This window comes from Silene latifolia, chromosome 1, assembly GCF_048544455.1.
Source record: "Silene latifolia isolate original U9 population chromosome 1, ASM4854445v1, whole genome shotgun sequence".
Classification (NCBI taxonomy): domain Eukaryota; kingdom Viridiplantae; phylum Streptophyta; class Magnoliopsida; order Caryophyllales; family Caryophyllaceae; genus Silene; species Silene latifolia.
Window position 1 is genome coordinate 121032685 of NC_133526.1, and position 27564 is coordinate 121060248.

The following is a 27564-nucleotide window of genomic DNA, read 5'->3' on the forward strand; positions in this document are numbered from 1 at the left end:
TCATCTTTAGTCATTGTGACTCGTTGTGTGAACTATTTGTCCTTGTTGTTTAGTCCATGTGATTGTTTGTTTAAACCATGTGTTCTTCAGTCCTTGTGACTCGTTGTGAAAACCATTCGTCCTTGTTCATTTGTCTTTGTTCATTTGTGTGAGCCATTTGTCCTTGTATTTTAGTCCTTATGACTCATTGTGTGAAACATTTGTCCTTGTTCATTAGTCCTAGTGACTCCTTGTGTGAACCTTTTGTCCTTGTTCTTTAGTCCTTGTGACTCGTTGTGTGAAACATTTGTCGCTGTTCATTAGTCCTTGTGACTCGTTATTTAAGCTATTTCTCCTTAATCTTTAGTCCTTGTGACTCGTTGTGTGAACTATTTGTCCTTGTTCTTTAGTCCATGTGACTGTTTGTTTAAACCATTTGTCCTTAATCTTTAGTCCTTGTGACTCGTTGTGAAAACCATTTGTCCTTGTTCATTTGTCGTTGTTCATTTGTCCTTGTTCATTTGTGTGAGCCATTTTTCCTTGTATTTTAGTCCTTGTGACTCATTGTGTGAAACATTTGTCCTTGTTCATTAGTCCTAGTGACTCGTTGTGTGAACCAATTTTCCTTGTTCTTTAGTCCATGTGATTCGGTTTTTAAACCATTTGTCCTTAATCTTTAGTCCTTGTGACTCATTGTGTGAACCATTTCTCCTTGTTCATTTGTCCTTGTGACTCGATGTGTGAACCATTTGTCCTTGTTCATTAGTCCTAGTGAATCGTTGTTCTTTAGTCCTTGTGTGAACCATTTGTCCTTGTTCTTTAGTCCTTGTGATTCGTTGTGTGAAACATTTTTCCCTGTTCATTAGTCCTTGTGACTCATTGTGTGAACCATTTTTCCTTGTTCTTTAGTCCTTGTGCCTCGTTGTGTGAAAGATTTATCCTTTTTCATTAGTCCTTGTGACTCATTGTGTGAACCATTTCTCCTTAATCTTTAGTCCTTGTGACTCGTTGTGTGAACTATTTGTCCTTGTTCTTTAGTCCATGTAATTGTTTGTTTAAACCATTTGTCCTTAATCTTTAGTCCTTGTGACTTGTTGTGAAAATCATTTTTCCTTGTTCATTTGTGTGAGCCATTTGTCCTTGTATTTTAGTCCTTGTGACTCATTGTGTGAAACATTTGTCCTTGTTCATTAGTCCTAGTGACTCGTTGTGTGAACCATTTTTCCTTGTTCTTTAATCCATGTGATTCGGTTTTTAAACCATTTGTCCTTAATTTTTAGTCCTTGAGACTCGTTGTGTGAACCATTTGTCCTTGTTCATTTGTCCTTGTGACTCGATGTGTGGACCATTTGTCCTTGTTCATTACTCCTAGTGAATCGTTGTTCTTTAGTCCTTTTGTGAACCATTTGTTCTTGTTCTTTAGTCCTTTTGACTCATTGTGTGAAACATTTATCCTTGTTCATTAGTCCTTGTGATTCGTTTTGTGAACCATTTTTCCTTGTTCTTTAGTACTTGTGCCTCGTTGTGTGAAAGATTTGTCCTTGTTCATTAGTCCTTGTGACTCATTGTGTGAACTATTTCTCCTTAATCTTTAGTCCTTGTGACTCGTTGTGTGAACCATTTTTCCGTGTTCTTTAGTCCATGTGACTCGTTGTTTAAACCATTTGTCCTTAATCTTTCGTTCTTGTGACTCGTTGTGTGAAACATTTGTCCTTGTTCATTAGTCCTTGTGACTCGTTGTGGGAACCATTTTTCCTTGTTCTTTAGTCCATGTGAGTTGTTGTTTAAACCATTTGTCCTTAATCTTTAGTCCTTGTGACTCCTTGTGTGAACCATTTCTCCTTGTTCATTTGTCCTTGTGACTCGATGTGTGAACCATTTGTCCTTGTTCATTAGTCCTAGTGAATCGTTGTTCTTTAGTCCTTGTGTGAACCATTTGTCATTGTTCTTTAGTCCTGTGACTCGTTGTGTGAAACATTTTTCCCTGTTCATTAGTCCTTGTGACTCATTGTGTGAACCATTTTTCCTTGTTCTTTAGTACTTGTGCCTCGTTGTGTGAAAGATTTGTCCTTGTTCATTAGTCCTTGTGACTCGTTGTGTGAACTATTTCTCCTTAATCTTTAGTCCTTGTGACTCGTTGTGTGAACCATTTTCCCGTGTTCTTTAGTCCATGTGACTCGTTGTTTAAACCATTTGTCCTTTATCTTTCGTCATTGTGACTCGTTGTGTGAAACATTTGTCCTTGTTCATTAGTCCTTGTGACTCGTTGTGGGAACCATTTTTCCTTGTTCGTTAGTCCATGTGAGTTGTCGTTTAAACCATTTGTCCTTAATCTTTAGTCCTTGTGACTCCTTGTGTGAACCAATTCTCCTTGTTCATTTGTACTTGTGACTCGATGTGTGAACCATTTGTCCTTATTCATTAGTCCTAGTGAATCGTTGTTCTTTAGTCCTTGTGTGAACCATTTGTCATTGTTCTTTAGTCCTGTGACTCGTTGTGTGAAACATTTTTCCCTGTTCATTAGTCCTTGTGACTCATTGTGTGAACCATTTTTCCTTGTTCTTTAGTACTTGTGCCTCGTTGTGTGAAAGATTTGTCCTTGTTCATTAGTCCTTGTGACTCGTTGTGTGAACTATTTCTCCTTCATCTTTAGTCCTTGTGACTCGTTGTGTGAACTATTTGTCCTTGTTGTTTAGTCCATGTGATTGTTTGTTTAAACCATGTGTTCTTCAGTCCTTGTGACTCGTTGTGAAAACCATTCGTCCTTGTTCATTTGTCTTTGTTCATTTGTGTGAGCCATTTGTCCTTGTATTTTAGTCCTTATGACTCATTGTGTGAAACATTTGTCCTTGTTCATTAGTCCTAGTGACTCCTTGTGTGAACCTTTTGTCCATGTTCTTTAGTCCTTGTGACTCGTTGTGTGAAACATTTGTCGCTGTTCATTAGTCCTTGTGACTCGTTATTTAAGCTATTTCTCCTTAATCTTTAGTCCTTGTGACTCGTTGTGTGAACTATTTGTCCTTGTTCTTTAGTCCATGTGACTGTTTGTTTAAACCATTTGTCCTTAATCTTTAGTCCTTGTGACTCGTTGTGAAAACCATTTGTCCTTGTTCATTTGTCGTTGTTCATTTGTCCTTGTTCATTTGTGTGAGCCATTTGTCCTTGTATTTTAGTCCTTGTGACTCATTGTGTGAAACATTTGTCCTTGTTCATTAGTCCTAGTGACTCGTTGTGTGAACCAATTTTCCTTGTTCTTTAGTCCATGTGATTCGGTTTTTAAACCATTTGTCCTTAATCTTTAGTCCTTGTGACTCATTGTGTGAACCATTTCTCCTTGTTCATTTGTCCTTGTGACTCGATGTGTGAACCATTTGTCCTTGTTCATTAGTCCTAGTGAATCGTTGTTCTTTAGTCCTTGTGTGAACCATTTGTCCTTGTTCTTTAGTTCTTGTGATTCGTTGTATGAAACATTTTTCCCTGTTCATTAGTCCTTGTGACTCATTGTGTGAACCATTTTTCCTTGTTCTTTAGTCCTTGTGCCTCGTTGTGTGAAAGATTTATCCTTGTTCATTAGTCCTTGTGACTCATTGTGTGAACCATTTCTCCTTAATCTTTAGTCCTTGTGACTCGTTGTGTGAACTATTTGTCCTTGTTCTTTAGTCCATGTAATTGTTTGTTTAAACCATTTTTCCTTGTTCTTTAGTACTTGTGCCTCGTTGTGTGAAAGATTTGTCCTTGTTCATTAGTCCTTGTGACTCGTTGTGTGAACTATTTCTCCTTAATCTTTAGTCCTTGTGACTCGTTGTGTGAACCATTTTTCCGTGTTATTTAGTCCATGTGACTCGTTGTTTAAACCATTTGTCCTTAATCTTTCGTTCTTGTGACTCGTTGTGTGAAACATTTGTCCTTGTTCATTAGTCCTTGTGACTCGTTGTGGGAACCATTTTTCCTTGTTCTTTAGTCCATGTGAGTTGTTGTTTAAACCATTTGTCCTTAATCTTTAGTCCTTGTGACTCCTTGTGTGAACCATTTCTCCTTGTTCATTTGTCCTTGTGACTCGATGTGTGAACCATTTGTCCTTGTTCATTAGTCCTAGTGAATCGTTGTTCTTTAGTCCTTGTGTGAACCATTTGTCATTGTTCTTTAGTCCTGTGACTCGTTGTGTGAAACATTTTCCCTGTTCATTAGTCCTTGTGACTCATTGTGTGAACCATTTTTCCTTGTTCTTTAGTACTTGTGCCTCGTTGTGTGAAAGATTTGTCCTTGTTCATTAGTCCTTGTGACTCGTTGTGTGAACTATTTCTCCTTAATCTTTAGTCCTTGTGAGTCGTTGTGTGAACCATTTTTCCGTGTTCTTTAGTCCATGTGACTCGTTGTTTAAACCATTTGTCCTTAATCTTTCGTCATTGTGACTCGTTGTGTGAAACATTTGTCCTTGTTCATTAGTCCTTGTGACTCGTTGTGGGAACCATTTTTCCTTGTTCGTTAGTCCATGTGAGTTGTTGTTTAAACCATTTGTCCTTAATCTTTAGTCCTTGTGACTCCTTGTGTGAACCAATTCTCCTTGTTCATTTGTCCTTGTGACTCGATGTGTGAACCATTTGTCCTTATTCATTAGTCCTAGTGAATCGTTGTTCTTTAGTTCTTGTGTGAACCATTTGTCATTGTTCTTTAGTCCTGTGACTCGTTGTGTGAAACATTTTTCCCTGTTCATTAGTCCTTGTGACTCATTGTGTGAACCATTTTTCCTTGTTCTTTAGTACTTGTGCCTCGTTGTGTGAAAGATTTGTCCTTGTTCATTAGTCCTTGTGACTCGTTGTGTGAACTATTTCTCCTTCATCTTTAGTCATTGTGACTCGTTGTGTGAACTATTTGTCCTTGTTGTTTAGTCCATGTGATTGTTTGTTTAAACCATGTGTTCTTCAGTCCTTGTGACTCGTTGTGAAAACCATTCGTCCTTGTTCATTTGTCTTTGTTCATTTGTGTGAGCCATTTGTCCTTGTATTTTAGTCCTTATGACTCATTGTGTGAAACATTTGTCCTTGTTCATTAGTCCTAGTGCCTCCTTGTGTGAACCTTTTGTCCTTGTTCTTTAGTCCTTGTGACTCGTTGTGTGAAACATTTGTCGCTGTTCATTAGTCCTTGTGACTCGTTATTTAAGCTATTTCTCCTTAATCTTTAGTCCTTGTGACTCGTTGTGTGAACTATTTGTCCTTGTTCTTTAGTCCATGTGACTGTTTGTTTAAACCATTTGTCCTTAATCTTTAGTCCTTGTGACTCGTTGTGAAAACCATTTGTCCTTGTTCATTTGTCGTTCTTCATTTGTCCTTGTTCATTTGTGTGAGCCATTTTTCCTTGTATTTTAGTCCTTGTGACTCATTGTGTGAAACATTTGTCCTTGTTCATTAGTCCTAGTGACTCGTTGTGTGAACCAATTTTCCTTGTTCTTTAGTCCATGTGATTCGGTTTTTAAACCATTTGTCCTTAATCTTTAGTCCTTGTGACTCATTGTGTGAACCATTTCTCCTTGTTCATTTGTCCTTGTGACTCGATGTGTGAACCATTTGTCCTTGTTCATTAGTCCTAGTGAATCGTTGTTCTTTAGTCCTTGTGTGAACCATTTGTCCTTGTTCTTTAGTCCTTGTGATTCGTTGTGTGAAACATTTTTCCCTGTTCATTAGTCCTTGTGACTCATTGTGTGAACCATTTTTCCTTGTTCTTTAGTCCTTGTGCCTCGTTGTGTGAAAGATTTATCCTTGTTCATTAGTCCTTGTGACTCATTGTGTGAACCATTTCTCCTTAATCTTTAGTCCTTGTGACTCGTTGTGTGAACTATTTGTCCTTGTTCTTTAGTCCATGTAATTGTTTGTTTAAACCATTTGTCCTTAATCTTTAGTCCTTGTGACTACTTGTGAAAATCATTTTTCCTTGTTCATTTGTGTGAGCCATTTGTCCTTGTATTTTAGTCCTTGTGACTCATTGTGTGAAACATTTGTCCTTGTTCATTAGTCCTAGTGACTCGTTGTGTGAACCATTTTTCCTTGTTCTTTAATCCATGTGATTCGGTTTTTAAACCATTTGTCCTTAATTTTTAGTCCTTGAGACTCGTTGTGTGAACCATTTGTCCTTGTTCATTTGTCCTTGTGACTCGATGTGTGGACCATTTGTCCTTGTTCATTACTCCTAGTGAATCGTTGTTCTTTAGTCCTTGTGTGAACCATTTGTCATTGTTCTTTAGTCCTGTGACTCGTTGTGTGAAACATTTTCCCTGTTCATTAGTCCTTGTGACTCATTGTGTGAACCATTTTTCCTTGTTCTTTAGTACTTGTGCCTCGTTGTGTGAAAGATTTGTCCTTGTTCATTAGTCCTTGTGACTCGTTGTGTGAACTATTTCTCCTTAATCTTTAGTCCTTGTGAGTCGTTGTGTGAACCATTTTTCCGTGTTCTTTAGTCCATGTGACTCGTTGTTTAAACCATTTGTCCTTAATCTTTCGTCATTGTGACTCGTTGTGTGAAACATTTGTCCTTGTTCATTAGTCCTTGTGACTCGTTGTGGGAACCATTTTTCCTTGTTCGTTAGTCCATGTGAGTTGTTGTTTAAACCATTTGTCCTTAATCTTTAGTCCTTGTGACTCCTTGTGTGAACCAATTCTCCTTGTTCATTTGTCCTTGTGACTCGATGTGTGAACCATTTGTCCTTATTCATTAGTCCTAGTGAATCGTTGTTCTTTAGTTCTTGTGTGAACCATTTGTCATTGTTCTTTAGTCCTGTGACTCGTTGTGTGAAACATTTTTCCCTGTTCATTAGTCCTTGTGACTCATTGTGTGAACCATTTTTCCTTGTTCTTTAGTACTTGTGCCTCGTTGTGTGAAAGATTTGTCCTTGTTCATTAGTCCTTGTGACTCGTTGTGTGAACTATTTCTCCTTCATCTTTAGTCATTGTGACTCGTTGTGTGAACTATTTGTCCTTGTTGTTTAGTCCATGTGATTGTTTGTTTAAACCATGTGTTCTTCAGTCCTTGTGACTCGTTGTGAAAACCATTCGTCCTTGTTCATTTGTCTTTGTTCATTTGTGTGAGCCATTTGTCCTTGTATTTTAGTCCTTATGACTCATTGTGTGAAACATTTGTCCTTGTTCATTAGTCCTAGTGACTCCTTGTGTGAACCTTTTGTCCTTGTTCTTTAGTCCTTGTGACTCGTTGTGTGAAACATTTGTCGCTGTTCATTAGTCCTTGTGACTCGTTATTTAAGCTATTTCTCCTTAATCTTTAGTCCTTGTGACTCGTTGTGTGAACTATTTGTCCTTGTTCTTTAGTCCATGTGACTGTTTGTTTAAACCATTTGTCCTTAATCTTTAGTCCTTGTGACTCGTTGTGAAAACCATTTGTCCTTGTTCATTTGTCGTTGTTCATTTGTCCTTGTTCATTTGTGTGAGCCATTTTTCCTTGTATTTTAGTCCTTGTGACTCATTGTGTGAAACATTTGTCCTTGTTCATTAGTCCTAGTGACTCGTTGTGTGAACCAATTTTCCTTGTTCTTTAGTCCATGTGATTCGGTTTTTAAACCATTTGTCCTTAATCTTTAGTCCTTGTGACTCATTGTGTGAACCATTTCTCCTTGTTCATTTGTCCTTGTGACTCGATGTGTGAACCATTTGTCCTTGTTCATTAGTCCTAGTGAATCGTTGTTCTTTAGTCCTTGTGTGAACCATTTGTCCTTGTTCTTTAGTCCTTGTGATTCGTTGTGTGAAACATTTTTCCCTGTTCATTAGTCCTTGTGACTCATTGTGTGAACCATTTTTCCTTGTTCTTTAGTCCTTGTGCCTCGTTGTGTGAAAGATTTATCCTTGTTCATTAGTCCTTGTGACTCATTGTGTGAACCATTTCTCCTTAATCTTTAGTCCTTGTGACTCGTTGTGTGAACTATTTGTCCTTGTTCTTTAGTCCATGTAATTGTTTGTTTAAACCATTTGTCCTTAATCTTTAGTCCTTGTGACTTGTTGTGAAAATCATTTTTCCTTGTTCATTTGTGTGAGCCATTTGTCCTTGTATTTTAGTCCTTGTGACTCATTGTGTGAAACATTTGTCCTTGTTCATTAGTCCTAGTGACTCGTTGTGTGAACCATTTTTCCCTGTTCTTTAATCCATGTGATTCGGTTTTTAAACCATTTGTCCTTAATTTTTAGTCCTTGAGACTCGTTGTGTGAACCATTTGTCCTTGTTCATTTGTCCTTGTGACTCGATGTGTGGACCATTTGTCCTTGTTCATTACTCCTAGTGAATCGTTGTTCTTTAGTCCTTTTGTGAACCATTTGTTCTTGTTCTTTAGTCCTTTTGACTCATTGTGTGAAACATTTATCCTTGTTCATTAGTCCTTGTGATTCATTTTGTGAACCATTTTTCCTTGTTCTTTAGTACTTGTGCCTCGTTGTGTGAAAGATTTGTCCTTGTTCATTAGTCCTTGTGACTCATTGTGTGAACTATTTCTCCTTAATCTTTAGTCCTTGTGACTCGTTGTGTGAACCATTTTTCCGTGTTCTTTAGTCCATGTGACTCGTTGTTTAAACCATTTGTCCTTAATCTTTCGTTCTTGTGACTCGTTGTGTGAAACATTTGTCCTTGTTCATTAGTCCTTGTGACTCGTTGTGGGAACCATTTTTCCTTGTTCTTTAGTCCATGTGAGTTGTTGTTTAAACCATTTGTCCTTAATCTTTAGTCCTTGTGACTCCTTGTGTGAACCATTTCTCCTTGTTCATTTGTCCTTGTGACTCGATGTGTACCATTTTTCCTTGTTCTTTAATCCATGTGATTCGGTTTTTAAACCATTTGTCCTTAATTTTTAGTCCTTGAGACTCGTTGTGTGAACCATTTGTCCTTGTTCATTTGTCCTTGTGACTCGATGTGTGGACCATTTGTCCTTGTTCATTACTCCTAGTGAATCGTTGTTCTTTAGTCCTTTTGTGAACCATTTGTTCTTGTTCTTTAGTCCTTTTGACTCGTTGTGTGAAACATTTATCCTTGTTCATTAGTCCTTGTGATTCGTTTTGTGAACCATTTTTCCTTGTTCTTTAGTACTTGTGCCTCGTTGTGTGAAAGATTTGTCCTTGTTCATTAGTCCTTGTGACTCGTTGTGTGAACTATTTCTCCTTAATCTTTAGTCCTTGTGACTCGTTGTGTGAACCATTTTTCCGTGTTCTTTAGTCCATGTGACTCGTTGTTTAAACCATTTGTCCTTAATCTTTCGTTCTTGTGACTCGTTGTGTGAAACATTTGTCCTTGTTCATTAGTCCTTGTGACTCGTTGTGGGAACCATTTTTCCTTGTTCTTTAGTCCATGTGAGTTGTTGTTTAAACCATTTGTCCTTAATCTTTAGTCCTTGTGACTCCTTGTGTGAACCATTTCTCCTTGTTCATTTGTCCTTGTGACTCGATGTGTGAACCATTTGTCCTTGTTCATTAGTCCTAGTGAATCGTTGTTCTTTAGTCCTTGTGTGAACCATTTGTCATTGTTCTTTAGTCCTGTGACTCGTTGTGTGAAACATTTTTCCCTGTTCATTAGTCCTTGTGACTCATTGTGTGAACCATTTTTCCTTGTTCTTTAGTACTTGTGCCTCGTTGTGTGAAAGATTTGTCCTTGTTCATTAGTCCTTGTGACTCGTTGTGTGAACTATTTCTCCTTAATCTTTAGTCCTTGTGACTCGTTGTGTGAACCATTTTTCCGTGTTCTTTAGTCCATGTGACTCGTTGTTTAAACCATTTGTCCTTTATCTTTCGTCATTGTGACTCGTTGTGTGAAACATTTGTCCTTGTTCATTAGTCCTTGTGACTCGTTGTGGGAACCATTTTTCCTTGTTCGTTAGTCCATGTGAGTTGTCGTTTAAACCATTTGTCCTTAATCTTTAGTCCTTGTGACTCCTTGTGTGAACCAATTCTCCTTGTTCATTTGTACTTGTGACTCGATGTGTGAACCATTTGTCCTTATTCATTAGTCCTAGTGAATCGTTGTTCTTTAGTCCTTGTGTGAACCATTTGTCATTGTTCTTTAGTCCTGTGACTCGTTGTGTGAAACATTTTTCCCTGTTCATTAGTCCTTGTGACTCATTGTGTGAACCATTTTTCCTTGTTCTTTAGTACTTGTGCCTCGTTGTGTGAAAGATTTGTCCTTGTTCATTAGTCCTTGTGACTCGTTGTGTGAACTATTTCTCCTTCATCTTTAGTCCTTGTGACTCGTTGTGTGAACTATTTGTCCTTGTTGTTTAGTCCATGTGATTGTTTGTTTAAACCATGTGTTCTTCGATCCTTGTGACTCGTTGTGAAAACCATTCGTCCTTGTTCATTTGTCTTTGTTCCTTTGTGTGAGCCATTTGTCCTTGTATTTTAGTCCTTATGACTCATTGTGTGAAACATTTGTCCTTGTTCATTAGTCCTAGTGACTCCTTGTGTGAACCTTTTGTCCATGTTCTTTAGTCCTTGTGACTCGTTGTGTGAAACATTTGTCGCTGTTCATTAGTCCTTGTGACTCGTAATTTAAGCTATTTCTCCTTAATCTTTAGTCCTTGTGACTCGTTGTGTGAACTATTTGTCCTTGTTCTTTAGTCCATGTGACTGTTTGTTTAAACCATTTGTCCTTAATCTTTAGTCCTTGTGACTCGTTGTGAAAACCATTTGTCCTTGTTCATTTGTCGTTGTTCATTTGTCCTTGTTCATTTGTGTGAGCCATTTGTCCTTGTATTTTAGTCCTTGTGACTCATTGTGTGAAACATTTGTCCTTGTTCATTAGTCCTAGTGACTCGTTGTGTGAACCAATTTTCCTTGTTCTTTAGTCCATGTGATTCGGTTTTTAAACCATTTGTCCTTAATCTTTAGTCCTTGTGACTCATTGTGTGAACCATTTCTCCTTGTTCATTTGTCCTTGTGACTCGATGTGTGAACCATTTGTCCTTGTTCATTAGTCCTAGAGAATCGTTGTTCTTTAGTCCTTGTGTGAACCATTTGTCCTTGTTCTTTAGTTCTTGTGATTCGTTGTATGAAACATTTTTCCCTGTTCATTAGTCCTTGTGACTCATTGTGTGAACCATTTTTCCTTGTTCTTTAGTCCTTGTGCCTCGTTGTGTGAAAGATTTATCCTTGTTCATTAGTCCTTGTGACTCATTGTGTGAACCATTTCTCCTTAATCTTTAGTCCTTGTGACTCGTTGTGTGAACTATTTGTCCTTGTTCTTTAGTCCATGTAATTGTTTGTTTAAACCATTTTTCCTTGTTCTTTAGTACTTGTGCCTCGTTGTGTGAAAGATTTGTCCTTGTTCATTAGTCCTTGTGACTCGTTGTGTGAACTATTTCTCCTTAATCTTTAGTCCTTGTGACTCGTTGTGTGAACCATTTTTCCGTGTTATTTAGTCCATGTGACTCGTTGTTTAAACCATTTGTCCTTAATCTTTCGTTCTTGTGACTCGTTGTGTGAAACATTTGTCCTTGTTCATTAGTCCTTGTGACTCGTTGTGGGAACCATTTTTCCTTGTTCTTTAGTCCATGTGAGTTGTTGTTTAAACCATTTGTCCTTAATCTTTAGTCCTTGTGACTCCTTGTGTGAACCATTTCTCCTTGTTCATTTGTCCTTGTGACTCGATGTGTGAACCATTTGTCCTTGTTCATTAGTCCTAGTGAATCGTTGTTCTTTAGTCCTTGTGTGAACCATTTGTCATTGTTCTTTAGTCCTGTGACTCGTTGTGTGAAACATTTTCCCTGTTCATTAGTCCTTGTGACTCATTGTGTGAACCATTTTTCCTTGTTCTTTAGTACTTGTGCCTCGTTGTGTGAAAGATTTGTCCTTGTTCATTAGTCCTTGTGACTCGTTGTGTGAACTATTTCTCCTTAATCTTTAGTCCTTGTGAGTCGTTGTGTGAACCATTTTTCCGTGTTCTTTAGTCCATGTGACTCGTTGTTTAAACCATTTGTCCTTAATCTTTCGTCATTGTGACTCGTTGTGTGAAACATTTGTCCTTGTTCATTAGTCCTTGTGACTCGTTGTGGGAACCATTTTTCCTTGTTCGTTAGTCCATGTGAGTTGTTGTTTAAACCATTTGTCCTTAATCTTTAGTCCTTGTGACTCCTTGTGTGAACCAATTCTCCTTGTTCATTTGTCCTTGTGACTCGATGTGTGAACCATTTGTCCTTATTCATTAGTCCTAGTGAATCGTTGTTCTTTAGTTCTTGTGTGAACCATTTGTCATTGTTCTTTAGTCCTGTGACTCGTTGTGTGAAACATTTTTCCCTGTTCATTAGTCCTTGTGACTCATTGTGTGAACCATTTTTCCTTGTTCTTTAGTACTTGTGCCTCGTTGTGTGAAAGATTTGTCCTTGTTCATTAGTCCTTGTGACTCGTTGTGTGAACTATTTCTCCTTCATCTTTAGTCATTGTGACTCGTTGTGTGAACTATTTGTCCTTGTTGTTTAGTCCATGTGATTGTTTGTTTAAACCATGTGTTCTTCAGTCCTTGTGACTCGTTGTGAAAACCATTCGTCCTTGTTCATTTGTCTTTGTTCATTTGTGTGAGCCATTTGTCCTTGTATTTTAGTCCTTATGACTCATTGTGTGAAACATTTGTCCTTGTTCATTAGTCCTAGTGACTCCTTGTGTGAACCTTTTGTCCTTGTTCTTTAGTCCTTGTGACTCGTTGTGTGAAACATTTGTCGCTGTTCATTAGTCCTTGTGACTCGTTATTTAAGCTATTTCTCCTTAATCTTTAGTCCTTGTGACTCGTTATGTGAACTATTTGTCCTTGTTCTTTAGTCCATGTGACTGTTTGTTTAAACCATTTGTCCTTAATCTTTAGTCCTTGTGACTCGTTGTGAAAACCATTTGTCCTTGTTCATTTGTCCTTGTTCATTTGTGTGAGCCATTTTTCCTTGTATTTTAGTCCTTGTGACTCATTGTGTGAAACATTTGTCCTTGTTCATTAGTCCTAGTGACTCGTTGTGTGAACCAATTTTCCTTGTTCTTTAGTCCATGTGATTCGGTTTTTAAACCATTTGTCCTTAATCTTTAGTCCTTGTGACTCATTGTGTGAACCATTTCTCCTTGTTCATTTGTCTTTGTGACTCGATGTGTGAACCATTTGTCCTTGTTCATTAGTCCTAGTGAATCGTTGTTCTTTAGTCCTTGTGTGAACCATTTGTCCTTGTTCTTTAGTCCTTGTGATTCGTTGTGTGAAACATTTTTCCCTGTTCATTAGTCCTTGTGACTCATTGTGTGAACCATTTTTCCTTGTTCTTTAGTCCTTGTGCCTCGTTGTGTGAAAGATTTATCCTTGTTCATTAGTCCTTGTGACTCATTGTGTGAACCATTTCTCCTTAATCTTTAGTCCTTGTGACTCGTTGTGTGAACTATTTGTCCTTGTTCTTTAGTCCATGTAATTGTTTGTTTAAACCATTTGTCCTTAATCTTTAGTCCTTGTGACTTGTTGTGAAAATCATTTTTCCTTGTTCATTTGTGTGAGCCATTTGTCCTTGTATTTTAGTCCTTGTGACTCATTGTGTGAAACATTTGTCCTTGTTCATTAGTCCTAGTGACTCGTTGTGTGAACCATTTTTCCTTGTTCTTTAATCCATGTGATTCGGTTTTTAAACCATTTGTCCTTAATTTTTAGTCCTTGAGACTCGTTGTGTGAACCATTTGTCCTTGTTCATTTGTCCTTGTGACTCGATGTGTGGACCATTTGTCCTTGTTCATTACTCCTAGTGAATCGTTGTTCTTTAGTCCTTTTGTGAACCATTTGTTCTTGTTCTTTTGTCCTTTTGACTCATTGTGTGAAACATTTATCCTTGTTCATTAGTCCTTGTGATTCGTTTTGTGAACCATTTTTCCTTGTTCTTTAGTACTTGTGCCTCGTTGTGTGAAAGATTTGTCCTTGTTCATTAGTCCTTGTGACTCATTGTGTGAACTATTTCTCCTTAATCTTTAGTCCTTGTGACTCGTTGTGTGAACCATTTTTCCGTGTTCTTTAGTCCATGTGACTCGTTGTTTAAACCATTTGTCCTTAATCTTTCGTTCTTGTGACTCGTTGTGTGAAACATTTGTCCTTGTTCATTAGTCCTTGTGACTCGTTGTGGGAACCATTTTTCCTTGTTCTTTAGTCCATGTGAGTTGTTGTTTAAACCATTTGTCCTTAATCTTTAGTCCTTGTGACTCCTTGTGTGAACCATTTCTCCTTGTTCATTTGTCCTTGTGACTCGATGTGTACCATTTTTCCTTGTTCTTTAATCCATGTGATTCGGTTTTTAAACCATTTGTCCTTAATTTTTAGTCCTTGAGACTCGTTGTGTGAACCATTTGTCCTTGTTCATTTGTCCTTGTGACTCGATGTGTGGACCATTTGTCCTTGTTCATTACTCCTAGTGAATCGTTGTTCTTTAGTCCTTTTGTGAACCATTTGTTCTTGTTCTTTAGTCCTTTTGACTCGTTGTGTGAAACAATTATCCTTGTTCATTAGTCCTTGTGATTCGTTTTGTGAACCATTTTTCCTTGTTCTTTAGTACTTGTGCCTCGTTGTGTGAAAGATTTGTCCTTGTTCATTAGTCCTTGTGACTCGTTGTGTGAACTATTTCTCCTTAATCTTTAGTCCTTGTGACTCGTTGTGTGAACCATTTTTCCGTGTTCTTTAGTCCATGTGACTCGTTGTTTAAACCATTTGTCCTTAATCTTTCGTTCTTGTGACTCATTGTGTGAAACATTTGTCCTTGTTCATTAGTCCTTGTGACTCGTTGTGGGAACCATTTTTCCTTGTTCTTTAGTCCATGTGAGTTGTTGTTTAAACCATTTGTCCTTAATCTTTAGTCCTTGTGACTCCTTGTGTGAACCATTTCTCCTTGTTCATTTGTCCTTGTGACTCGATGTGTGAACCATTTGTCCTTGTTCATTAGTCCAAGTGAATCGTTGTTCTTTAGTCCTTGTGTGAACCATTTGTCATTGTTCTTTAGTCCTGTGACTCGTTGTGTGAAACATTTTTCCCTGTTCATTAGTCCTTGTGACTCATTTTGTGAACCATTTTTCCTTGTTCTTTAGTACTTGTGCCTCGTTGTGTGAAAGATTTGTCCTTGTTCATTAGTCCTTGTGACTCGTTGTGTGAACTATTTCTCCTTAATCTTTAGTCCTTGTGACTCGTTGTGTGAACTATTTGTCCCTATTGTTCAGTCCATGTGATTGTTTGTTTAAACCATGTGTCCTTAATCTTCGATCCTTGTGACTCGTTGAAAAACCATTCGTCCTTGTTCATTTGTCCTTGTTCATTTGTGTGAGCCATTTGTCCTTGTATTTTAGTACTTGTGCCTCGTTGTGTGAAAGATTTGTCCTTGTTCATTAGTCCTTGTGACTCGTTGTGTGAACTATTTCTCCTTCATCTTTAGTCATTGTGACTCGTTGTGTGAACTATTTGTCCTTGTTGTTTAGTCCATGTGATTGTTTGTTTAAACCATGTGTTCTTCAGTCCTTGTGACTCGTTGTGAAAACCATTCGTCCTTGTTCATTTGTCTTTGTTCATTTATGTGAGCCATTTGTCCTTGTATTTTAGTCCTTATGACTCATTGTGTGAAATATTTGTCCTTGTTCATTAGTCCTAGTGACTCCTTGTGTGAACCTTTTGTCCTTGTTCTTTAGTCCTTGTGACTCGTTGTGTGAAACATTTGTCGCCGTTCATTAGTCCTTGTGACTCGTTATTTAAGCTATTTCTCCTTAATCTTTAGTCCTTGTGACTCGTTGTGTGAACTATTTGTCCTTGTTCTTTAGTCCATGTGACTGTTTGTTTAAACCATTTGTCCTTAATCTTTAGTACTTGTGACTCGTTGTGAAAACCATTTGTCCTTGTTCATTTGTCGTTGTTCATTTGTCCTTGTTCATTTGTGTGAGCCATTTTTCCTTGTATTTTAGTCCTTGTGACTCATTGTGTGAAACATTTGTCCTTGTTCATTAGTCCTAGTGACTCGTTGTGTGAACCAATTTTCCTTGTTCTTTAGTCCATGTGATTCGGTTTTTAAACCATTTGTCCTTAATCTTTAGTCCTTGTGACTCATTGTGTGAACCATTTCTCCTTGTTCATTTGTCCTTGTGACTCGATGTGTGAACCATTTGTCCTTGTTCATTAGTCCTAGTGAATCGTTGTTCTTTAGTCCTTGTGTGAACCATTTGTCCTTGTTCTTTAGTCCTTGTGATTCGTTGTGTGAAACATTTTTCCCTGTTCATTAGTCCTTGTGACTCATTGTGTGAACCATTTTTCCTTGTTCTTTAGTCCTTGTGCCTCGTTGTGTGAAAGATTTATCCTTGTTCATTAGTCCTTGTGACTCATTGTGTGAACCATTTCTCCTTAATCTTTAGTCCTTGTGACTCGTTGTGTGAACTATTTGTCCTTGTTCTTTAGTCCATGTAATTGTTTGTTTAAACCATTTGTCCTTAATCTTTAGTCCTTGTGACTTGTTGTGAAAATCATTTTTCCTTGTTCATTTGTGTGAGCCATTTGTCCTTGTATTTTAGTCCTTGTGACTCATTGTGTGAAACATTTGTCCTTGTTCATTAGTCCTAGTGACTCGTTGTGTGAACCATTTTTCCTTGTTCTTTAATCCATGTGATTCGGTTTTTAAACCATTTGTCCTTAATTTTTAGTCCTTGAGACTCGTTGTGTGAACCATTTGTCCTTGTTCATTTGTCCTTGTGACTCGATGTGTGGACCATTTGTCCTTGTTCATTACTCCTAGTGAATCGTTGTTCTTTAGTCCTTTTGTGAACCATTTGTTCTTGTTCTTTAGTCCTTTTGACTCGTTGTGTGAAACATTTATCCTTGTTCATTAGTCCTTGTGATTCGTTTTGTGAACCATTTTTCCTTGTTCTTTAGTACTTGTGCCTCGTTGTGTGAAAGATTTGTCCTTGTTCATTAGTCCTTGTGACTCGTTGTGTGAACTATTTCTCCTTAATCTTTAGTCCTTGTGACTCGTTGTGTGAACCATTTTTCCGTGTTCTTTAGTCCATGTGACTCGTTGTTTAAACCATTTGTCCTTAATCTTTCGTCATTGTGACTCGTTGTGTGAAACATTTGTCCTTGTTCATTAGTCCTTGTGACTCGTTGTGGGAACCATTTTTCCTTGTTCGTTAGTCCATGTGAGTTGTTGTTTAAACCATTTGTCCTTAATCTTTAGTCCTTGTGACTCCTTGTGTGAACCAATTGTCCTTGTTCGTTTGTCCTTGTGACTCGATGTGTGAACCATTTGTCCTTATTCATTAGTCCTAGTGAATCGTTGTTCTTTAGTTCTTGTGTGAACCATTTGTCATTGTTCTTTAGTCCTGTGACTCGTTGTGTGAAACATTTTTCCCTGTTCATTAGTCCTTGTGACTCATTGTGTGAACCATTTTTCCTTGTTCTTTAGTACTTGTGCCTCGTTGTGTGAAAGATTTGTCCTTGTTCATTAGTCCTTGTGACTCGTTGTGTGAACTATTTCTCCTTCATCTTTAGTCATTGTGACTCGTTGTGTGAACTATTTGTCCTTGTTGTTTAGTCCATGTGATTGTTTGTTTAAACCATGTGTTCTTCAGTCCTTGTGACTCGTTGTGAAAACCATTCGTCCTTGTTCATTTGTCTTTGTTCATTTGTGTGAGCCATTTGTCCTTGTATTTTAGTCCTTATGACTCATTGTGTGAAACATTTGTCCTTGTTCATTAGTCCTAGTGACTCCTTGTGTGAACCTTTTGTCCTTGTTCTTTAGTCCTTGTGACTCGTTGTGTGAAACATTTGTCGCTGTTCATTAGTCCTTGTGACTCGTTATTTAAGCTATTTCTCCTTAATCTTTAGTCCTTGTGACTCGTTGTGTGAACTATTTGTCCTTGTTCTTTAGTCCATGTGACTGTTTGTTTAAACCATTTGTCCTTAATCTTTAGTCCTTGTGACTCGTTGTGAAAACCATTTGTCCTTGTTCATTTGTCGTTGTTCATTTGTCCTTGTTCATTTGTGTGAGCCATTTTTCCTTGTATTTTAGTCCTTGTGACTCATTGTGTGAAACATTTGTCCTTGTTCATTAGTCCTAGTGACTCGTTGTGTGAACCAATTTTCCTTGTTCTTTAGTCCATGTGATTCGGTTTTTAAACCATTTGTCCTTAATCTTTAGTCCTTGTGACTCATTGTGTGAACCATTTCTCCTTGTTCATTTGTCCTTGTGACTCGATGTGTGAACCATTTGTCCTTGTTCATTAGTCCTAGTGAATCGTTGTTCTTTAGTCCTTGTGTGAACCATTTGTCCTTGTTCTTTAGTCCTTGTGATTCGTTGTGTGAAACATTTTTCCCTGTTCATTAGTCCTTGTGACTCATTGTGTGAACCATTTTTCCTTGTTCTTTAGTCCTTGTGCCTCGTTGTGTGAAAGATTTATCCTTATTCATTAGTCCTTGTGACTCATTGTGTGAACCATTTCTCCTTAATCTTTAGTCCTTGTGACTCGTTGTGTGAACTATTTGTCCTTGTTCTTTAGTCCATGTAATTGTTTGTTTAAACCATTTGTCCTTAATCTTTAGTCCTTGTGACTTGTTGTGAAAATCATTTTTCCTTGTTCATTTGTGTGAGCCATTTGTCCTTGTATTTTAGTCCTTGTGACTCATTGTGTGAAACATTTGTCCTTGTTCATTAGTCCTAGTGACTCGTTGTGTGAACCATTTTTCCTTGTTCTTTAATCCATGTGATTCGGTTTTTAAACCATTTGTCCTTAATTTTTAGTCCTTGAGACTCGTTGTGTGAACCATTTGTCCTTGTTCATTTGTCCTTGTGACTCGATGTGTGGACCATTTGTCCTTGTTCATTACTCCTAGTGAATCGTTGTTCTTTAGTCCTTTTGTGAACCATTTGTTCTTGTTCTTTAGTCCTTTTGACTCATTGTGTGAAACATTTATCCTTGTTCATTAGTCCTTGTGATTCGTTTTGTGAACCATTTTTCCTTGTTCTTTAGTACTTGTGCCTCGTTGTGTGAAAGATTTGTCCTTGTTCATTAGTCCTTGTGACTCATTGTGTGAACTATTTCTCCTTAATCTTTAGTCCTTGTGACTCGTTGTGTGAACCATTTTTCCGTGTTCTTTAGTCCATGTGACTCGTTGTTTAAACCATTTGTCCTTAATCTTTCGTTCTTGTGACTCGTTGTGTGAAACATTTGTCCTTGTTCATTAGTTCTTGTGACTCGTTGTGGGAACCATTTTTCCTTGTTCTTTAGTCCATGTGAGTTGTTGTTTAAACCATTTGTCCTTAATCTTTAGTCCTTGTGACTCCTTGTGTGAACCATTTCTCCTTGTTCATTTGTCCTTGTGACTCGATGTGTACCATTTTTCCTTGTTCTTTAATCCATGTGATTCGGTTTTTAAACCATTTGTCCTTAATTTTTAGTCCTTGAGACTCGTTGTGTGAACCATTTGTCCTTGTTCATTTGTCCTTGTGACTCGATGTGTGGACCATTTGTCCTTGTTCATTACTCCTAGTGAATCGTTGTTCTTTAGTCCTTTTGTGAACCATTTGTTCTTGTTCTTTAGTCCTTTTGACTCGTTGTGTGAAACATTTATCCTTGTTCATTAGTCCTTGTGATTCGTTTTGTGAACCATTTTTCCTTGTTCTTTAGTACTTGTGCCTCGTTGTGTGAAAGATTTGTCCTTGTTCATTAGTCCTTGTGACTCGTTGTGTGAACTATTTCTCCTTAATCTTTAGTCCTTGTGACTCGTTGTGTGAACCATTTTTCCGTGTTCTTTAGTCCATGTGACTCGTTGTTTAAACCATTTGTCCTTAATCTTTCGTTCTTGTGACTCGTTGTGTGAAACATTTGTCCTTGTTCATTAGTCCTTGTGACTCGTTGTGGGAACCATTTTTCCTTGTTCTTTAGTCCATGTGAGTTGTTGTTTAAACCATTTGTCCTTAATCTTTAGTCCTTGTGACTCCTTGTGTGAACCATTTCTCCTTGTTCATTTGTCCTTGTGACTCGATGTGTGAACCATTTGTCCTTGTTCATTAGTCCTAGTGAATCGTTGTTCTTTAGTCCTTGTGTGAACCATTTGTCATTGTTCTTTAGTCCTGTGACTCGTTGTGTGAAACATTTTTCCCTGTTCATTAGTCCTTGTGACTCATTTTGTGAACCATTTTTCCTTGTTCTTTAGTACTTGTGCCTCGTTGTGTGAAAGATTTGTCCTTGTTCATTAGTCCTTGTGACTCGTTGTGTGAACTATTTCTCCTTAATCTTTAATCCTTGTGACTCGTTGTGTGAACTATTTGTCCCTATTGTTCAGTCCATGTGATTGTTTGTTTAAACCATGTGTCCTTAATCTTCAGTCCTTGTGACTCGTTGTGAAAACCATTCGTCCTTGTTCATTTGTCCTTGTTCATTTGTGTGAGCCATTTGTCCTTGTATTTTAGTACTTGTGCCTCGTTGTGTGAAAGATTTGTCCTTGTTCATTAGTCCTTGTGACTCGTTGTGTGAACTATTTCTCCTTCATCTTTAGTCATTGTGACTCGTTGTGTGAACTATTTGTCCTTGTTGTTTAGTCCATGTGATTGTTTGTTTAAACCATGTGTTCTTCAGTCCTTGTGACTCGTTGTGAAAACCATTCGTCCTTGTTCATTTGTCTTTGTTCATTTGTGTGAGCCATTTGTCCTTGTATTTTAGTCCTTATGACTCATTGTGTGAAATATTTGTCCTTGTTCATTAGTCCTAGTGACTCCTTGTGTGAACCTTTTGTCCTTGTTCTTTAGTCCTTGTGACTCGTTGTGTGAAACATTTGTCGCCGTTCATTAGTCCTTGTGACTCGTTATTTAAGCTATTTCTCCTTAATCTTTAGTCCTTGTGACTCGTTGTGTGAACTATTTGTCCTTGTTCTTTAGTCCATGTGACTGTTTGTTTAAACCATTTGTCCTTAATCTTTAGTCCTTGTGACTCGTTGTGAAAACCATTTGTCCTTGTTCATTTGTCGTTGTTCATTTGTCCTTGTTCATTTGTGTGAGCCATTTTTCCTTGTATTTTAGTCCTTGTGACTCATTGTGTGAAACATTTGTCCTTGTTCATTAGTCCTAGTGACTCGTTGTGTGAACCAATTTTCCTTGTTCTTTAGTCCATGTGATTCGGTTTTTAAACCATTTGTCCTTAATCTTTAGTCCTTGTGACTCATTGTGTGAACCATTTCTCCTTGTTCATTTGTCCTTGTGACTCGATGTGTGAACCATTTGTCCTTGTTCATTAGTCCTAGTGAATCGTTGTTCTTTAGTCCTTGTGTGAACCATTTGTCCTTGTTCTTTAGTCCTTGTGATTCGTTGTGTGAAACATTTTTCCCTGTTCATTAGTCCTTGTGACTCATTGTGTGAACCATTTTTCCTTGTTCTTTAGTCCTTGTGCCTCGTTGTGTGAAAGATTTATCCTTGTGACTCATTGTGTGAACCATTTCTCCTTAATCTTTAGTCCTTGTGACTCGTTGTGTGAACTATTTGTCCTTGTTCTTTAGTCCATGTAATTGTTTGTTTAAACCATTTGTCCTTAATCTTTAGTCCTTGTGACTTGTTGTGAAAATCATTTTTCCTTGTTCATTTGTGTGAGCCATTTGTCCTTGTATTTTAGTCCTTGTGACTCATTGTGTGAAACATTTGTCCTTGTTCATTAGTCATAGTGACTCGTTGTGTGAACCATTTTTCCTTGTTCTTTAATCCATGTGATTCGGTTTTTAAACCATTTGTCCTTAATTTTTAGTCCTTGAGACTCGTTGTGTGAACCATTTGTCCTTGTTCATTTGTCCTTGTGACTCGATGTGTGGACCATTTGTCCTTGTTCATTACTCCTAGTGAATCGTTGTTCTTTAGTCCTTTTGTGAACCATTTGTTCTTGTTCTTTAGTCCTTTTGACTCGTTGTGTGAAACATTTATCCTTGTTCATTAGTCCTTGTGATTCGTTTTGTGAACCATTTTTCCTTGTTCTTTAGTACTTGTGCCTCGTTGTGTGAAAGATTTGTCCTTGTTCATTAGTCCTTGTGACTCGTTGTGTGAACTATTTCTCCTTAATCTTTAGTCCTTGTGACTCGTTGTGTGAACCATTTTTCCGTGTTCTTTAGTCCATGTGACTCGTTGTTTAAACCATTTGTCCTTAATCTTTTGTTCTTGTGACTCGTTGTGTGAAACATTTGTCCTTGTTCATTAGTCCTTGTGACTCGTTGTGGGAACCATTTTTCCTTGTTCTTTAGCCCATGTGAGTTGTTGTTTAAACCATTTGTCCTTAATCTTTAGTCCTTGTGACTCCTTGTGTGAACCATTTCTCCTTGTTCATTTGTCCTTGTGACTCGATGTGTGAACCATTTGTCCTTGTTCATTAGTCCTAGTGAATCGTTGTTCTTTAGTCCTTGTGTGAACCATTTGTCATTGTTCTTTAGTCCTGTGACTCGTTGTGTGAAACATTTTTCCCTGTTCATTAGTCCTTGTGACTCATTGTGTGAACCATTTTTCCTTGTTCTTTAGTACTTGTGCCTCGTTGTGTGAAAGATTTGTCCTTGTTCATTAGTCCTTGTGACTCGTTGTGTGAACTATTTCTCCTTAATCTTTAGTCCTTGTGACTCGTTGTGTGAACTATTTGTCCCTATTGTTCAGTCCATGTGATTGTTTGTTTAAACCATGTGTCCTTAATCTTTAGTCCTTGTGACTCGTTGTGAAAACCATTCGTCCTTGTTCATTTGTCCTTGTTCATTTGTGTGAGCCATTTGTCCTTGTATTTTAGTACTTGTGCCTCGTTGTGTGAAAGATTTGTCCTTGTTCATTAGTCCTTGTGACTCGTTGTGTGAACTATTTCTCCTTCATCTTTAGTCATTGTGACTCGTTGTGTGAACTATTTGTCCTTGTTGTTTAGTCCATGTGATTGTTTGTTTAAACCATGTGTTCTTCAGTCCTTGTGACTCGTTGTGAAAACCATTCGTCCTTGTTCATTTGTCTTTGTTCATTTGTGTGAGCCATTTGTCCTTGTATTTTAGTCCTTATGACTCATTGTGTGAAACATTTGTCCTTGTTCATTAGTCCTAGTGACTCCTTGTGTGAACCTTTTGTCCTTGTTCTTTAGTCCTTGTGACTCGTTGTGTGAAACATTTGTCGCTGTTCATTAGTCCTTGTGACTCGTTATTTAAGCTATTTCTCCTTAATCTTTAGTCTTTGTGACTCGTTGTGTGAACTATTTGTCCTTGTTCTTTAGTCCATGTGACTGTTTGTTTAAACCATTTGTCCTTAATCTTTAGTCCTTGTGACTCGTTGTGAAAACCATTTGTCCTTGTTCATTTGACGTTGTTCATTTGTCCTTGTTCATTTGTGTGAGCCATTTTTCCTTGTATTTTAGTCCTTGTGACTCATTGTGTGAAACATTTGTCCTTGTTCATTAGTCCTAGTGACTCGTTGTGTGAACCAATTTTCCTTGTTCTTTAGTCCATGTGATTCGGTTTTTAAACCATTTGTCCTTAATCTTTAGTCCTTGTGACTCATTGTGTGAACCATTTCTCCTTGTTCATTTGTCCTTGTGACTCGATGTGTGAACCATTTGTCCTTGTTCATTAGTCCTAGTGAATCGTTGTTCTTTAGTCCTTGTGTGAACCATTTGTCCTTGTTCTTTAGTCCTTGTGATTCGTTGTGTGAAACATTTTTCCCTGTTCATTAGTCCTTGTGACTCATTGTGTGAACCATTTTTCCTTGTTCTTTAGTCCTTGTGCCTCGTTGTGTGAAAGATTTATCCTTGTTCATTAGTCCTTGTGACTCATTGTGTGAACCATTTCTCCTTAATCTTTAGTCCTTGTGACTCGTTGTGTGAACTATTTGTCCTTGTTCTTTAGTCCATGTAATTGTTTGTTTAAACCATTTGTCCTTAATCTTTAGTCCTTGTGACTTGTTGTGAAAATCATTTTTCCTTGTTCATTTGTGTGAGCCATTTGTCCTTGTATTTTAGTCCTTGTGACTCATTGTGTGAAACATTTGTCCTTGTTCATTAGTCCTAGTGACTCGTTGTGTGAACCATTTTTCCTTGTTCTTTAATCCATGTGATTCGGTTTTTAAACCATTTGTCCTTAATTTTTAGTCCTTGAGACTCGTTGTGTGAACCATTTGTCCTTGTTCATTTGTCCTTGTGACTCGATGTGTGGACCATTTGTCCTTGTTCATTACTCCTAGTGAATCGTTGTTCTTTAGTCCTTTTGTGAACCATTTGTTCTTGTTCTTTAGTCCTTTTGACTCGTTGTGTGAAACATTTATCCTTGTTCATTAGTCCTTGTGATTCGTTTTGTGAACCATTTTTCCTTGTTCTTTAGTACTTGTGCCTCGTTGTGTGAAAGATTTGTCCTTGTTCATTAGTCCTTGTGACTCGTTGTGTGAACTATTTCTCCTTAATCTTTAGTCCTTGTGACTCGTTGTGTGAACCATTTTTCCGTGTTCTTTAGTCCATGTGACTCGTTGTTTAAACCATTTGTCCTTAATCTTTCGTTCTTGTGACTCGTTGTGTGAAACATTTGTCCTTGTTCATTAGTCCTTGTGACTCGTTGTGGGAACCATTTTTCCTTGTTCTTTAGTCCATGTGAGTTGTTGTTTAAACCATTTGTCCTTAATCTTTAGTCCTTGTGACTCCTTGTGTGAACCATTTCTCCTTGTTCATTTGTCCTTGTGACTCGATGTGTGAACCATTTGTCCTTGTTCATTAGTCCTAGTGAATCGTTGTTCTTTAGTCCTTGTGTGAACCATTTGTCATTGTTCTTTAGTCCTGTGACTCGTTGTGTGAAACATTTTTCCCTGTTCATTAGTCCTTGTGACTCATTGTGTGAACCATTTTTCCTTGTTCTTTAGTACTTGTGCCTCGTTGTGTGAAAGATTTGTCCTTGTTCATTAGTCCTTGTGACTCGTTGTGTGAACTATTTCTCCTTAATCTTTAGTCCTTGTGACTCGTTGTGTGAACTATTTGTCCCTATTGTTCAGTCCATGTGATTGTTTGTTTAAACCATGTGTCCTTAATCATTAGTCCTTGTGACTCGTTGTGAAAACCATTCGTCCTTGTTCATTTGTCCTTGTTCATTTGTGTGAGCCATTTGTCCTTGTATTTTAGTCCTTGTGACTCATTGTGTGAAACATTTGTCCTTGTTCATTAGTCCTAGTGACTCCTTGTGTGAACCATTTGTCCTTGTTCTTTAGTCCTTGTGACTCGTGGTGTGAAACATTTGTCGCTGTTCATTAGTCCTTGTGACTCGTTATTTAAACTATATCTCCTTAATCTTTAGTCCTTGTGACTCGTTGTGTGAACTATTTTTCCTTGTTCTTTAGTCCATGTGACTGTCTGTTTAAACCATTTGTCCTTAATCTTTAGTCCTTGTGACTCGTTGTGAAAACCATTTGTCCTTGTTCATTTGTCGTTGTTCATTTTGAAGGAAATGTAGATTCATATACATACTAACATACTCATATATGTCGAAATTAATTTGTCATAAAATTAAATACGGATTTTATGCATGCAAACAATATACTAAAATAGAGAAGAAATCATATCCTTACATTGAAATTACGGTTCAAATGGGCACAAAAGAAATCTCCTTTTCTTTTGTTCTTGAGCTTTCCTTTAATGGAAGAACAAGATCCAAGTGTAGGATCTCTCCTTAGGATTTATACCCAAAGCTTAACTCTTAATCTAATTAATATTATAAGTACTAGTATAATATTAATCTAGTAGAAAAATGAACCAAAAATATTTTGGTTTTGCTCCTAAAACCGGGTAGGAGAATAGATGAGGAAGGATGTAATTTTTATCTCTCTAAAAATTATATTATGAAGTAAGATTGAATAATTATCTAACCACCCACTACATATGGTGAATGATAAAGATAATAAGTAAAAGAACTCCTTGTTCTTTCTAAGGGAGAACCGGGTAGGGTGGTAGGAAATGGCCTATGCATGGCCTTTGTGCTCTTACACAAAAGGCACTAGGTATGCATGCCTATATTAGAGTAATTATCATTATGCTTACCACTAACTTAAACAAACACAATATTTGTTTAAACAACCTCCCATTTTCGGCACATATGATAATATGAGATCCATATTATTTTTGTCAAATGTCAATATGTCACATGTCATATATGACATAAATTTGTTATGTAATTTTTAACATGTTAAAAATCAACGTATTAATAAAAATACGTCACATACAAAAATTGACTTAGTAATTTCATAATTACTTGTGCCTAAATATTTTACCAATTCATAAATCGTATTTATAATAATTCATTCAAATTTAATTGTTTCTGTAAACAATAATTTCATCCGAGTAATGATACAATTCGATTACTCAGACCGTATCTCATTTAATCACATTTCAATTTGATACGTAAATTTTACTTCCAAAATCGTCCGTCAATTTTTCAAGTAATTTAATTAACTCGTAACATTATACGATTAATTAAATGATCAATTAAGAGTATTGCCCTATAGGTATGACCTAGGGGGTCAACTGATCACCACCGTCACACGACAGTAATGTCAAACTCTAGTCGGCCAATCATTACCGATATATGTTGACCAGTTGACAGTAACAATATTACTTCCCAATTGTATTCTTTATAATGAGATTTAAACATCTGATCATCATGATCAACAGTCGTGATCGCATTATTGTCGGAGGACACATATTCCAACAATCTCCCACTTGTCCTCGACAAGTGTGCGTCACCAATTCTCTTGTCCTATTACTATCTCCCACTCAATGCAAGGTGTCTTTCAGGTCGTACTTGCAAGTGATCATATCAAGAGTGGTTTCCTCGATCTGGAGAATAACTGATTGACCGGACTTATCTATCATAGATACTTTCCGAGCGTGGCCACGCATTTCCAGTTCATTACTCCTCGAGTGGCCCTGAGATATTGTTTTAACCCTGACAAGGGGATGGACAATTCCTATCGCACTCATTCCCTTCGACTAGCCACAACCATCATAACCCAAAATATGCCCATTTGACCCCATTTACGAAGGTCGTAGTAACACAAATAAAAGTTAATCAAATCTGTGCCATCTTAGGTGAATAGTCTTTAGTCAAAAGAATCGACTCATTAGAATACTATAGCAGCTCTCGCCACGACCAGGCTATATAAATTTGCCAGAACTCTATAAGCGGTCATAAGGCCCGACAAAACGTTCCTAACAGTCTGCCTATGTGATCGACTAGTCATCTCACATGACTCTATGGCACTTGAACTTGCCATCAATCGCATCACACTCTAGTCACTTCGAGACGTCACCTCATACAAGTGACTATGGGCGAATACCATGCTAATCCGTGTTCACTTTAACGGGGTTCAATTGTCTCTACAACCCGTTTGGATGTAACAAGGTATAATAAAAGAGTTTTAAAGTAAAACTCAAACGACAAATGCGATTATCACATGTGAATAGTCAATGCTTGATTACTATTTCATGTTCTATAATCTAATTTGATCTTGTATGTAGTTGTTCATTTCAATTCAATTGAAATGACATGTCTCATCATGTTTAGCCTATGAGAAGGCTTTGGTTAGTAGGTTTTATCAACTTCTTGTACCTTACTCAA